This window comes from Oncorhynchus nerka, unplaced genomic scaffold (assembly GCF_034236695.1).
Source record: "Oncorhynchus nerka isolate Pitt River unplaced genomic scaffold, Oner_Uvic_2.0 unplaced_scaffold_1852, whole genome shotgun sequence".
In the NCBI taxonomy this organism is placed as follows: domain Eukaryota; kingdom Metazoa; phylum Chordata; class Actinopteri; order Salmoniformes; family Salmonidae; genus Oncorhynchus; species Oncorhynchus nerka.
In genome coordinates, this window is record NW_027039470.1 from 7861 (window position 1) to 22863 (window position 15003).

Genomic DNA, 15003 nt, shown 5'->3' on the forward strand with positions numbered 1-15003 from the left:
CAGGTCTTGAGAGAGAGGGGGGAGAGAGGGGGAGAGAGAGGGAGAGAGTTCAACATGTTTTAATGTATTTTTAGTTTTAATCATGTTCATTTGTAACTCTCTCTGTATGGCAGATTCTCAGTAGGTTTCCATGGTCCATTAACCTAACAGCCTGGCAGGTCTACACAGTGAAAGGGGGGGAGAGAGAGGGGGGAGAGAGAGAGGGGGAGAGAGAGGGAGAGAGTTCAACATGTTTTAATGTATTTTTAGTTTTAATCATGTTCATTTGTAACTCTCTCTGTATGGCAGATTCTCAGTAGGTTTCCATAGTCCATTAACCTAACAGCCTGACAGGCCTACACTGTGTGTGTGTGTGTGTGTGTGTGTGTGTGTGTGTGTGTGTGTGTGTGTGTGTGTGTGTGTGAGAGAGAGAGACAGAGAGAGAGAGAGAGAGAGACAATGTGCTCCTCAGTGGGGGTTCTTACCGCCTTGATGTTGGGGCTGGGGTACAAAATAGAGGTAGAGTCTGGGTGTTGAAGATGGAGGCCGTCGATGTTGGAGCCAAACCCTGAACGTCTTTTTATAACTCCTTGAGTAGATGTTGTTCAGTTCGCCTTGTTGAGGCTGGAGTTAGAGAGGTGGAGTCTGGGTCTTTAGAGAGGTGGAATCTGGATGTTGAGTCTGGGTCTTTAGAGAGGTGGAGTCTGGATGCTGAGTCTGGGTCTTTAGAGAGGTGGAGTCTGGATGCTGAGTCTGGGTCTTTAGAGAGGTGGAGTCTGGATGCTGAGTCTGGGTCTTTAGAGAGGTGGAGTCTGGATGCTGAGTCTGGGTCTTTAGAGAGGTGGAGTCTGGATGCTGAGTCTGTGTCTTTAGAGAGGTGGAGTCTGGATGCTGAGTCTGGGTCTTTTATAACTCCTGGGGTCGATGTTGTTCAATTCTGTGGACTCAGATGTGCAGATTAAAAAGTTCTGGGTTGCAGTTCGGTTACAGATTCTCCAGCTGGAGTGTTTTTCTCCCAGTTCCCTCTAGAACCCTCCACATCGTCAATTAAAACGTAGCTTGTATTATTATATAGTTAAAAAACAGGGTTGGGTTTGGGGTTGGGGTTGGGTTAGGGTTAGGGTTAGGGTTGGGGTTGGGTTAGGGTTGGGTTGGGTTAGGGTTGGGTTGAAGCCAGCATGGTGATGGACATGAGTCTATGGTTTCAAGACATAAAATTCATTCTGTATTGATGTGTTTTAACCAGACTTCTAGTCCTGTAAACAGAGAGAACAGGGTTAGGGTTGGGTTGGGTTGGGGTTGGGTTGGGGTTAGGGTTGGGTTGGGGTTGGGTTGGGTTAGGGTTAGGGTTGGGTTGGGGTTAGGGTTGGGTTGGGTTGGGTTAGGGTTGGGTTGGGTTAGGGTTGGGTCAGGTTTGGGTTAGGGTTGGGGTTGTGTTGGGGTTAGGGTTGGGGTTAGGGTTGGGTTGGGTTGGGTTAGGGTTAGGGTTAGGGTTGGGTTGGGTTAGGGTTGGGTTGGGTTGGGTTAGGGTTGGGTTAGGGTTGGGTTGAAGCCAGCATGTTGATGCTGATGTGTTTTAACCAGACTTCTAGTCCTGTAAACAGAGAGAACAACATACATGGACTTGTGTTTAACACGGTTTCATGTATTTTAATCATGTTCATTTGTATCTCTCTCTGTATGGCAGAATCTCAGTAGGTTTCCATGGTCCAGTAACCTAACAGCCTGGCAGGTCTACACACACACACACACACACACACACACACACACACACACACACACACACACACACACACACACACAGAGAGACACACACACACACACACACACACAGACACACATACACACAGACACACACAGAGTATTGTGGGAATCTTTAATCAGGATGGCTCATTCGTCAGGTCATAGTCGATGTTTGTGAGAGAGAGGAGTGTGGAGACATTATCACCACCTACCACTAGAGGGCGACTAATACACAGTTTTGTTAGTTTGTCAGTTGTTCATGGTAAGAAAACAAACTGGGAAGATTTGTAAGGATTCTGTAAGGAGGAATGGTCTAAGATCACTCCCAATGTGTTCTCCAACTCATAAAACCTTTTAGAAAAAGGCTCAGTGCCGTTATCCACACAAGGTGAGGTATTGAAAGGGGTGTCAATTTTGACCCCGAACCTTTAGAGAGAAATTATTACTTGTTAAACACAATCTCTTTCTCTGAGCCATATTGTATTAGTAGAAAATCATTTAATTTCATAATTTTGTTTGAGTGTACAATATAGCTCAGTCTTAGAATTATTTATTTTATACAGTCAGTTTTACAAATCTTTATTTACATTTTACATTTAAGTAATTTAGCAGACGCTCTTATCCAGAGCGACTTACATCAAGGGTGTCAATAATGTGGGACCCCATTGTATCCTTCAAAGTTAGAGATATGTTGAACCTGGATCCATCATAATGATTCTACATGTTATAGTATGAACCTGGATCCATCATAATGATTCTACATGTTATAGTATGAACCTGGATCATCATAATGATTCTACATGTTATAATATGAACCTGGATCATCATAATGATTCTACATGTTATAGTATGAACCTGGATCCATAATAATGATTCTACATGTTATAGTATGAACCTGGATCATCATAATGATTCTACATGTTATAGTATGAACCTGGATCATCATAATGATTCTACATGTTATAATATGCCATGGCCTTTACTGGCCAACGGTTAAACTGCTGTTATGGTTATGATATACCATGGTGTTGTGTCACTAGACTTTGACCAGATATTATTGCATCCAAAGATCAACTGAACCTAGAACATAGATACAGAGACACTTGTCATCAGGAAGGTGATCTCTCAGCACAACGGAAAATATCCCAATGACTTGACATGTTCTGGTTGTGAATTCAGGCTACAAGGTAAGACTCTTCCCAGGGATTATTGTAAAGTGTGTAGAGACATTAAATGTCTGGTGTTATTTTAGTATAGTGAATGACAGTAAAACACTCAGATGTAACAGTCCATTTCACCTGGGACAGCTACGTGACAGTTCAATCATACAAAATGGTGCTAACTGGGTGTAGTCAAGTCACATTCAATAACATGTTGTTCATATAGCTAACTGGGTGTAGTCAAGTCACATTCAATAACATGTTGTTCATATAGCTAACTGGGTGTAGTCAAGTCACATTCAATAACATGTTGTTCATATAGCTAACTGGGTGTAGTCAAGTCACATTCAATAACATGTTGTTCATATAGCTAACTGGGTGTAGTCAAGTCACATTCAATAACATGTTGTTCATATAGCTAACTGGGTGTAGTCAAGTCACATTCAATAACATGTTGTTCATATAGCTAACTGGGTGTAGTCAAGTCACATTCAATAACATGTTGTTCATATAGCTAACTGGGTGTAGTCAAGTCACATTCAATAACATGTTGTTCATATAGCTAACTGGGTGTAGTCAAGTCACATTCAATAACATGTTGTTCATATAGCTAACTGGGTGTAGTCAAGTCACATTATAACATGTTGTTCATATAGCTAACTGGGTGTAGTCAAGTCACATTCAATAACATGTTGTTCATATAGCTAACTGGGTGTAGTCAAGTCACATTCAATAACATGTTGTTCATATAGCTAACTGGGTGTAGTCAAGTCACATTCAATAACATGTTGTTCATATAGCTAACTGGGTGTAGTCAAGTCACATTCAATAACATATTGTTCATATAGCTAACTGGGTGTAGTCAAGTCACATTCAATAACATGTTGTTCATATAGCTAACTGGGTGTAGTCAAGTCACATTAAAACATGTTGTTCATATAGCTAACTGGGTGTAGTCAAGTCACATTCAATAACATGTTGTTCATATAGCTAACTGGGTGTAGTCAAGTCACATTCAATAACATGTTGTTCATATAGCTAACTGGGTGTAGTCAAGTCACATTCAATAACATGTTGTTCATATAACGTATGATACAATTCGTATATTGTGGTTATTTAGTATCATAGTTCTAAATCATCTTTCAGAATATCAGAACATTTGTTGTTTTCTAAATTCCAATGAGCTCCTGCTTCCTGTGTAATTTGGTATGAAACCACTGAACAGACTTTTCTTAACATTAATATTATGAACTGAATTCAGTAACAGCATCATAATATCATACCTGTTGAACAAAACAACACACTAGAATGAGAGAAATTATTAAAAGAGAAAGTGAGACATTATTATTATTATTATTAGTTCCACTACATTGAGAAAAGGTGAAACATATAAATCACAAGGTGATGCATTAAATCACTGACTGTTTCTATGTCTGTTAGTAAATGTTTTATTTATAAGAGATAATGAATAAATGAGAACAATTGACATTAAATAATTAGTTGTCACTGTGTTAACCACAACCAACATGTTGGATCTCTGTTTAGTTGTCACTGTGTTAACCACAACCAACATGTTGGATCTCTGTTTAGTTGTCACTGTGTTAACCACAACCAACATGTTGGATCTCTGTTTAGTTGTCACTGTGTTAACCACAACCAACATGTTGGATCTCTGTTTAGTTGTCACTGTGTTAACCACAACCACCATGTTGGATCTCTGTTTAGTTGTCACTGTGTTAACCACAACCAACATGTTGGATCTCTGTTTAGTTGTCACTGTGTTAACCACAACCAACATGTTGGATCTCTGGTTAGTTGTCACTGTGTTAACCACAACCAACATGTTGGATCTCTGTTTAGTTGTCACTGTGTTAACCACAACCAACATGTTGGATCTCTGTTTAGTTGTCACTGTGTTAACCACAACCAACATGTTGGATCTCTGTTTAGTTGTCACTGTGTTAACCACAACCAACATGTTGGATCTCTGTTTAGTTGTCACTGTGTTAATAACCACAACCAACATGTTGGATCTCTCTGTTTAACCACAACCAACATGTTGGATCTCTGTTTAGTTGTTACTGTGTTAACCACAACCAACATGTTGGATCTCTGTTTAGTTGTCACTGTGTTAATAACCACAACCAACATGTTGGATCTCTGTTTAGTTGTCTCTGTGTTAACCACAACCAACATGTTGGATCTCTGTTTAGTTGTTACTGTGTTAACCACAACCAACATGTTGGATCTCTGTTTAGGGGTCAGTTCTCTAAAATGAGTCTCTCAGGAGCGAGAAAGAAGGGGGGCCCTGTCTCTAAAATGAGTCTCTCTGGGGAACATGACACCAAAGTTAAGAGGTGAGATTACAATGTTGTTTGTTTGTAAAACGTGTTTCCACAACTTTTTCACATTTGTTATTTATCAGACAGTGTTGCTCAGGGGAACCTTGTCTGTAAAATATTGTTGTTCTAACATTTTAATTAATAGTTTTTTGTGTATGAATTTTTGTTTTTCAAAACGCTATTTAGCTGGAATGGAATGTTTGTATCCTGTATATTAGACTGTGATATGTGGTTGTCTCACCAGCAAACACACACACACACACACACACACGCACACACACACACACACACACACATACACACACACACACACACCTCTATAAATTTTTAGCATGACACAATCATTTAGCCTCTTAATTATTATCTAATATGTTGGCAGCAAAACTTTATAGTGTTTATTCTGATCGTTGAGTATACAGTATATATAGAATATATATAGAACCCATTATAGGAGGTTAGGAAGTGTCTGAGGATACAGTATATATAGAATATATATAGAACCCTTTATAGGAGGTTAGGAAGTGTCTGAGTATACAGTATATATAGAATATATATAGAACCCTTTATAGGAGGTTAGGAAGTGTCTGAGTATACAGTATATATAGAATATATATAGAACCCTTTATAGGAGGTTAGGAAGTGTCTGAGTATACAGTATATATAGAATATATATAGAACCCTTTATAGGAGGTTAGGAAGTGTCTGAGTATACAGTATATATAGAATATATATAGAACCCTTTATAGGAGGTTAGGAAGTGTCTGAGTATACAGTATATATAGAATATATATAGAACCCTTTATAGGAGGTTAGGAAGTGTCTGAGTATACAGTATATATAGAATATATATAGAACCCTTTATAGGAGGTTAGGAAGTGTCTGAGTATACAGTATATATAGAATATATATAGAACCCTTTATAGGTGGTTAGGAAGTGTCTGAGTATACAGTATATATAGAATATATATAGAACCCTTTATAGGAGGTTAGGAAGTGTCTTAGTATACAGTATATATAGAATATATATAGAACCCTTTATAGGAGGTTAGGAAGTGTCTTAGTATACAGTACATGTAGAATATATATAGAACCCTTTATAGGAGGTTATCCTGTCTGAGTATACAGTATATATAGAACCCTTTATAGGAGGTTAGCCTGTCTGAGTATACAGTATATATTTAACCCTTTATAGGAGGTTAGCCTGTCTGAGTATACAGTATATATTTAACCCTTTATAGGGCTCTTTGGTCAGAACTCTAGAGGTTCTTCTTCACTGAATTGATCTTCATTATATCCAAACACACTGGTGGTCAGGGAGGCATCTCTTTGTTTGAACGATGGCCCACATCAACTCTGGATGACTTGTTTACAATACAATACATTACAATACAATACAATACAATACAATACATTACATTACAATACATTACAATACAATACATTATAATACATTACAATACAATACAATACATTACATTACAATACATTACAATACAATACATTACATTACAATACAATACAATACAATACATTACATTACAATACATTACAATACAATACATTATAATACATTACAATACAATACAATACAATACAATATATTACATTACAATACATTACAATACAATACATTATAATACATTACAATACAATACAATACATTACATTACAATACATTACAATACAATACAATACAATACAATACATTACATTACAATACATTACATTACATACATTACAATACAATACATTACAATACAATACATTACATTACAATACATTACATTACAAAACAATACAATACATTACAATACATTACAATACAATACAATACATTACAATACAATACAATACATTACATTACAATACAATACATTACATTACAATACATTACATTACAAAACAATACAATACAATACAATACAATACATTACAATACATTACATTACAATACATTACATTACATACATTACAATACAATACATTACAATACAATACAATACAATACATTACAATACATTACAATACATTACAATACAATACAATACAATACATTACAATACAATACAATACAATACATTACAATACATTACAATACATTACATTACAAAACAATACAATACATTACAATACATTACAATACATTACAATACAATACAATACAATACATTACAATACATTACAATACATTACAATACAATACAATACAATACAATACAAAACAATACATTACATTACAAAACAATACAATACATTACAATACATTACATTACAATACAATACAATACATTACAATACAATACAATACAATACATTACAATACAATACAATACATTACAATACAATACAATACAATACAATACATTACAATACAATATATTACATTACAATACAATATATTACAATACAATATATTACATTACAATATATTACAATACATTACAATACAATACAATGCATTACAAAACAATACATTGCAATACATTACAATACAATACAATACATTACAATACATTACATTACAATACAATACAATACATTACAATACATTATAATACAATACAATACAATACATTACAATACAATACAATACATTACAATACAATACAATACAATACAATTACAATACATTACAATACAATACAATACAATACATTACAATACAATATATTACAATACATTACAATACAATACAATGCATTACAAAACAATACATTGCAATACATTACATTACAATACATTACATTACAATACAATACAATACATTACAATACATTATAATACAATACAATACATTACAATACAATACAACTTTGTCTATTAGTTACAGCAAACAACCAAAAATGTCTATTCTGCTCCATTCTTACCCCCCCCCCCCCCCCCCCCCGGAATTTTGATTTACATAATCATAATACAATATGAATATTACTAATTACTAATGTAACCCACAAATCCTGTGTTTAGTTATTGTGTTCTGGAACTTCCCACGTCCCTATACAGAACTGTCCTCATCCCCGTACAGAACTGTCCGCGTCCCCGTACAGAACTGTCCTCATCCGTACAGAACTGTCCTCATCCCCAGAACTGTCCTCATCCCCGTACAGAACTGTCCGCGTCCCCGTACAGAACTGTCCTCATCCCCGTACAGAACTGTCCTCATCCCCGTACAGAACTGTCCTCATCCCGTACAGAACTGTCCTCATCCCCGTACAGAACTGTCCTCGTCCCCGTACAGAACTGTCCTCGTCCCCGTACAGAACTGTCCTCATCCCCGTACAGAACTGTCCTCATCCCCGTACAGAACTGTCCGCGTCCCCGTACAGAACTGTCCTCGTCCCCGTACAGAACTGTCCTCGTCCCCGTACAGAACTGTCCTCATCCCGTACAGAACTGTCCGCGTCCCCGTACAGAACTGTCCTCGTCCCCGTACAGAACTGTCCTCGTCCCCGTACAGAACTGTCCGCGTCCCCGTACAGAACTGTCCTCATCCCCGTACAGAACTGTCCGCGTCCCCGTACAGAACTGTCCGCGTCCCCGTACAGAACTGTCCTCGTCCCCGTACAGAACTGTCCTCGTCCCCGTACAGAACTGTCCTCATCCCCGTACAGAACTGTCCGCGTCCCCGTACAGAACTGTCCGCGTCCCCGTACAGAACTGTCCTCGTCCCGTACAGAACTGTCCGCGTCCCCGTACAGAACTGTCCTCGTCCCCGTACAGAACTGTCCGCGTCCCGTACAGTTCGGTGTGGCGCCAAGCATATTGTCCGGTTACGCAGAGTGGACTGAGGTGATCTTGGGGAATAACGACGGAGTTTGTTACAGTGTTGAAACACCGAAGTTTATTGTTCAATTTGCTTTTTTCTTTACGGTCAGAGACAGTATGAGTGTAGCCAGATCCTTTTCACTCTCTATCCTTGTTTCATTTTGTGGTTCACTGGATTCATCATCATCATCGAGACGAGGGACAGACGAACGACCTGCTAGCTAGTCAAGCTAGTTGGTACAGATGGGTAAGCTAGCTACCTACTCTACCAGCAGCATCCTAGTTATCCAAGCTAGTCGGTACAGCTCGGTAAGCTAGCTAGCTACTCTACCAGCAGCATCCTAGTTATCCTAGCTAGTCGGTACAGCTCGGTAAGTTAGCTAGCTACTCTACCAGCAGCATCCTAGTTATCCTAGCTAGTCGTTACAGCTCGGTAAGCTAGCTAGCTACTCTACCAGGAGCATCCTAGTTACCATAGCTACCACTACATCATCACCGGCTGTCTGCATTTCTTGTGGACCGATGGAGCTCCCCGGTTGTTTCTTCCACCTGTTAAATCCCGGTGAGGCTTCTCCCTCTCTCGTTGATGGAGGCTGGCTACCTCTGTCCGGTTCTCCTCTCTTCACTAGATGGACGGTATCTTTAGTGTTTAACCCCTCTGTGTCCAAGGACCAAACTTTTGCATATTATTTTCAGGGAGCCTCAGTAGGCTGAACACATGACGTTTTCAACAATGTTTTTCTGATAGAAACGAGTTCATTGCATCTGCCATGGAGCCCAGTTTCATAACATTACCATATCTTATATTATGTCTCTAGTTATGAAGTAATCAGGAAAAACAGGTAACTTATTATACTGAGATGCAGTGCCTTAGACCGCTGAACCAAGGTCTGTAGTGATCCTCTAGTACTGAGATGCCTTAGACCGCTGCACCAGGGTCCTCTAGTACTGCGATGCCTTAGACCACTGAACCAGGGTCTGTAGTGATCCTCTAGTACTGAGATGCCTTAGACCACTGAACCAGGGTCTGTAGTGACCCTCTAGTACTGAGATGCCTTAGACCTCTGAACCAGGGTCTGTAGTGATCCTCTAGTACTGAGATGCCTTAGACCACTGAACCAGGGTCTGTAGTGACCCTCTAGTACTGAGATGCCTTAGACCACTGAACCAGGGCCTGTAGTGATCCTCTAGTACTGAGATGCCTTAGACCACTGAACCAGGGTCTGTAGTGATCCTCTAGTACTGAGATGCCTTAGACCGCTGAACCAGGGTCTGTCGTGACCCTCTAGTACTGAGATGCCTTAGACCACTGAACCAGGGTCTGTAGTGATCCTCTAGTACTGAGATGCAGTGCCTTAGACCACTGAACCAGGGTCTGTAGTGATCCTCTAGTACTGAGATGCAGTGCCTTAGACCACTGAACCAGGGTCTGTAGTGATCCTCTAGTACTGAGATGTCTTAGACCACTGAACCAGGGTCTGTAGTGACTCCTCTAGTACTGAGATGCCTTAGACCGCTGCACCAGGGTCTGTAGTGATCCTCTAGTACTGAGATGCAGTGCCTTAGACCACTGAACCAGGGTCTGTAGTGATCCTCTAGTACTGAGATGCAGTGCCTTAGACCACTGAACCAGGGTCTGTAGTGATCCTCTAGTACTGAGATGTCTTAGACCACTGAACCAGGGTCTGTAGTGACTCCTCTAGTACTGAGATGCCTTAGACCACTGAACCAGGGTCTGTAGTGATCCTCTAGTACTGAGATACCTTAGACCGCTGCACCAGGGTCCTCTAGTACTGAGATGTCTTAGACCGCTGCACCAGGGTCCTCTAGTACTGAGATGCCTTAGACCGCTGCACCAGGGTCCTCTAGTACTGAGATGTCTTAGACCGCTGCACCAGGGTCCTCTAGTACTGAGATGCCTTAGACCGCTGCACCAGGGTCCTCTAGTACTGAGATGCCTTAGACCGCTGCACCAGGGTCCTCTAGTACTGAGATGCCTTAGACCGCTGCACCAGGGTCCTCTAGTACTGAGATGTCTTAGACCGCTGCACCAGGGTCCTCTAGTACTGAGATGCCTTAGAGCGCTGCACCAGGGTCTGTAGTGACCCTCTAGTACTGAGATGTCTTAGACGGCTGCACCAGGGTCCTCTAGTACTGAGATGTCTTAGACGGCTGCACCAGGGTCCTCTAGTACTGAGATGTCTTAGACGGCTGCACCAGGGTCCTCTAGTACTGAGATGTCTTAGACCGCTGCACCAGGGTCCTCTAGTACTGAGATGTCTTAGACCGCTGCACCAGGGTCCTCTAGTACTGAGATGCCTTAGACCGCTGCACCAGGGTCCTCTAGTACTGAGATGCCTTAGACCGCTGCACCAGGGTCCTCTAGTACTGAGATGTCTTAGACCGCTGCACCAGGGTCCTCTAGTACTGAGATGTCTTAGACGGCTGCACCACTTGGGAGCCCGTATTGGTTTTCAGAAAAGTGTTGAACTTAAACAAAACGCATGTCCCTGTCCTAGTTTTCAAGATGTGGCCGATTTAAGCATCCAGAATAATTTGTTTTAATTAAGAATGATTTAATTGTTGTGACGATTTGTTGTATCTAAATGGCTGCTGGGTAATTTGATATGAATTGGAATCTTCATTCGTTGACATCAAATTAAATGAATGCTGCGCAGGTTCACTGAGTTGCAAACCACATGGACTAGCTCATTGATTTGAAGATCTGTCGCAGTTGCTACCTCAGATTATGAGCCTAGCAGGTGTCCGCTTTGAGTTATGTAGTACCCACAGAAGGCCACAGGGAGGAGCAAGAGACCTATAAACCCATAATATTTTTTAGCATTTGAATATTTTGTTAATCAAAACCTGTCTAAGCGCTGTGCTGTTTTTATTTTGTTATTAGTTATTTTATTATATTTATTATTTCAAGGCACTTGATCAACAAGCCACATGTGTTTTTATTTTTCAAATGTGGTTTGAACTGAGTGACCTGGTAACCTCTATGTGAAAGTCCAGAAATTGGCTTAGGATAGATAGGGCATGTTTGAGACTGATCTAAGGAATTAACCAGAAAAACACAGTTTATTTCTCAGCTGCCTCAATGTCTGTACATTAATTAATAACTTTTAATTGCTAAATATTTATAAAAAATATACAGCCAAATAATCACTAGTCAGGTGATCAAACCTCAACCTTAGTATACATGCATTTTCAAATATTTTCTTAATATCTCATATTGGGACTAAACAGCCTCGGAATAGAAAAGATGAGAGTGCATCCAACGGTTAGCGAATTTACCTCAAAATGCCCCTCATTTTCGCAAGAAGGCAGAGTGACGACACAAGCTTTTTGGCGGTGGCTGAGTTGTCTGCTTACATTTACATTTACATTTAAGTCATTTAGCAGACGCTCTTATCCAGAGCGACTTACAAATTGGTGCTTTCACCTTATGACATCCAGTGGAACAGCCACTTTACAATAGTGCATCTAGGTCTTTTAAGGGGGGGGGGGGGGGGGGGGGGGGAGAAGGATTACTTTATCCTATCCTAGGTATTCCTTAAAGAGGTGGGGTTTCAGGTGTCTCCGGAAGGTGGTGATTGACTCCGCTGCTTGTGAGAGAAGTTGGAGAGCGGGTCGATGCTGGTTGATGAATTGACAATGAATGTACTAGTGGAGGGAACATTTCCTGTGACAGGAAGAAGCACACAGGAGTTTTCCTGTGAGGGGGACTGGTGGTGTATCCAGGGAGAAAACTAAACTGATCTTCTGAAATGTCATTTGTGGTCTTCTGCTGCCATCTATTGGAATTATGGAGCAACTGCAGTAGTACTGAATAATGTTTAATTCCTTACTAAACTAGTAATTACTCAGAATTGCAAAATATAACATTTTCTAGTTCATTTTACTTCTAGTTCATTTTACCATTAAATAACCATTTATAGTGTAACAAACATTGAAACTGACATAAACCAAAAACACCATACATTTAGTAGATGAGAGATGTAATGTTTGTCTCTGTTGTGTTGAAGTCCAATCAAGCAGGAGAGACCAGCCTCTCCTGTACCCAGCTGTGTGTCCATGAAGAGTGACCAGTCTATGAATAAACCTATAGAGTTTAGAGAGGGAGACTTTTCTACTGAACAAAGGTAAGAAGAACTCATGGGTCATGGTCAGTGAGTTAAACAACACTGTCTCTAGTCATTTCTCCTCTCCCATTTTCCCATTTATTGTTGTTGTTTTCATAATCCATAGGCTAATCATTTTGTCCATTTTCATAGTCTTAAAACAAACACAACATTCCCTCCCTAAGTGTGTGTGTGTGTGTGTGTGTGTCTGAACTCCCTGGATGAGGAGATGTAATCTCTATCCCTATTGCCTAGTCACTTATACCCCTACCTACATGTGGCTATTACCTCAATTACCTAAACTACCTGGTACCCTGCACATTGACTCAGTACTGGTACTCCTTATAGTCTCATTATTACCTCAACTACCTGGTACCCTGCACATTGACTCAGTACTGGTACTACTTATAGTCTCATTATTACCTCAACTACCTGGTACCCTGCACATTGACTCAGTACTGGTACTCCTTATAGTCTCATTATTACCTCAACTACCTGGTACCCTGCACATTGACTCAGTACTGGTTCTCCTTATAGTCTCATTATTACCTCAACTACCTGGTACCCTGCACATTGACTCAGTACTGGTACTCCTTATAGTCTCATTATTACCTCAACTACCTGGTACCCTGCACATTGACTCAGTACTGGTACTACTTATAGTCTCATTATTACCTCAACTACCTGGTACCCTGCACATTGACTCAGTACTGGTACTCCTTATAGTCTCATTATTACCTCAACTACCTGGTACCCTGCACATTGACTCAGTACTGGTTCTCCTTATAGTCTCATTATTACCTCAACTACCTGGCACCCTGCACATTGACTCAGTACTGGTTCTCCTTATAGTCTCATTATTACCTCAACTACCTGGTACCCCTGCACATTGACTCAGTACTGGTACTCCTTATAGCCTCATTATTACCTCAACTACCTGATACCCTGCACATTGACTCAGTACTGGTTCTCCTTATAGTCTCATTATTACCTCAACTACCTGGTACCCTGCACATTGTCTCCTTATAGTCTCATTATTGTTGTTTTGTCTTACTATTTCCTTTGTTTTTTTTTACAAGGTACAATGTATCACGTCTGGTGAACAGGTTCCACATCCTCAGTCAGACCAGTACAAACAGGATCAGCAGCACAACAAGGTATCAGGTCTGGCGGAGCATTTATCAATACTGATAGGACGGGAAGAAAGGGAACGCTGCTCTCAGATCAGTTTTCTCCATTCAAATCTTTGCTTAACATTATAATTATGTCACAATACTGACCACAGATCAGCTTCTATTATCACCTACGGCTTCAAGTATTGAGGAGGTTTAGTCTAATGCTTACCCAATTAAAATGCACTAAATCCCAGATTTGACACATCATTGTGTTCATGTTAGGATACACATCATTAAATATATTCAGACATATTTCAGACTGCAGCTGACAAGTAGCAAAATAGAACTCAATATATTGAACAATATGATTGAAATAGGCCTACAGCCAGTTCATAGTTTAATGCAGTCATCTCGGTTTTCATTTGAAGCAAATTAGTAGAAGTCCCTTGTTTGAATCAATTGTAAAGACATTGGCAACTTTGTGTTTGTAGTCAACTTTGTTCTGAATTTATCTGCAGTCACAGAGAGACTGATAAACCATGTGATTCTGTGTTTAACAGAGATCTTCTGTGTATAAAGTCACGCGGAAGGACAAGAAAGCATCTCAGCTGTTCTAGTGGTCTGAGGCAGGTGTTAGATTACTCAGCTGTTCTAGTGGTCTGAGGCAGGTGTTAGATTACTCAGCTGATCTAGTGGTCTGAGGTAGGTGGTAGATTACTCAGCTGTTCTAGTGGTATGAGGCAGGTGTTAGATCACTCAGCTGTTCTAGTGGTCT

The 15003-nt window shown here is 39.9% G+C and overlaps 1 long non-coding RNA gene across 1 annotated transcript; it reads left to right on the forward strand.

The window, feature by feature from the left end:
• The first annotated feature begins 2766 nt into the window (after window positions 1-2766).
• On the forward strand, window positions 2767-14412 carry LOC135567674 (uncharacterized). The gene is made up of 4 exons (XR_010462388.1): window positions 2767-2909; window positions 5141-5239; window positions 13018-13134; window positions 14193-14412. It is a non-coding gene; the product is annotated as an uncharacterized LOC135567674 (long non-coding RNA).
• The last annotated feature ends 591 nt before the right edge of the window (window positions 14413-15003 follow it).